The following is a 1,310-nucleotide window of genomic DNA, read 5'->3' on the forward strand; positions in this document are numbered from 1 at the left end:
GCCGCTACCGATGCCACCGCCACCGCCACCTGCAGTATATGACCAAAGGACGTCGAGGGAGTTGCTCAATTTTTTTCTAGGGCAGATGGGAGTATATGACCAAAGGACGTCGAGGGAGGAGCTCTGTGGACCCCACAAGCCTGGGTGGCATGGCCTGGGGGGTGCTCGCGCCCCTGAGCCTGTGGGGCCCCTGTTACATTTCCTTGTTACTTACTTTTTAAATATTTTTTATATGTTCCAAAATAAATCATCATAAAATTTCACTTTATTTTGAGCTTCGGAGAATTGCTATCTCTACTGTAGCTTTTTCAGGTCAGAATTTCAGTTGCTGGCAATCCCTCTCCTTTGGTGTATCTAGCATTTTTAAGACAAAAAAGATATTAGAATTGCATCATAATATGAAATATGACTTCAAAATAAGATAAATAACAATAGGAAATCATGATAAAAACTGGGCGTATCTGGCTTCACCTCGTGTTGTACTCGAAATACACCCTCCCGTCAAAGCCGAATTTGTTGAGTGTTCTGTTGTGGAAACTTGACAAAGATTTTGTCGTGTGTGTTATTGGAGATACTCGGTAAAGATTCATACATTGCACGACGATAACAGATGACGCATGACGAAAACGTGTCGGTTTCCCTAGTGTAAAACTCATCGAAGGCTTTGCCGAGCTTAAACACTTGTCAAACTTTGTGTACATGAATTAAGAAAGTAAATGGGACGCCATCGAGCACGTGATCAATCCGTCTGCCAACGAACAATGCTGTTTGGTGAGCATGTTCACGTATGCCGACCATTCGAGCGATAACTAAAGTAAAAGATAATGCATGTTAAGAGTAGCATCTAGCCAATGATGGCGTTGAGCCCGGCTGGTTGCCCGGAGGAACTGGCGCATCGAGCCCCCATGGTCGCCGATGAAATGGTTGCGCAAGATCTCTCGGTGCTCCATTGTTGCCGCCATGGATCTAATCTATCTCAGTGAGTTGGGCATGGATTCGACCGGAGAAGAGGAGAGGAGACCGGTTGTAGCTGGAGGCCACGGTTGGCATTGGCTAGCAGATGAGGCGCACACATTCGCTTGGGCAGAGGTGGCGCCGGTAATGGGGGAGAGGATATAAAGGAAAGAGAGGGAGGAATGGGAGGAGGAAGGAGAGAGAGAGAGAGGGATGAGTATAAATATAAAAATAAAGAGGCTGTAGGTGTCGGCCTTTGAGAGAGAGAGAGGGTGCGACATTGCTCCTAATAGGCTGAGAGTCAATGTATCCGTTCGAGCTCCCCGTGCTCTCGTCCCCGCGCGCGGCACCCAGCC

Source organism: Triticum aestivum, chromosome 1D (assembly GCF_018294505.1).
Source record: "Triticum aestivum cultivar Chinese Spring chromosome 1D, IWGSC CS RefSeq v2.1, whole genome shotgun sequence".
NCBI classification, from domain to species: domain Eukaryota; kingdom Viridiplantae; phylum Streptophyta; class Magnoliopsida; order Poales; family Poaceae; genus Triticum; species Triticum aestivum.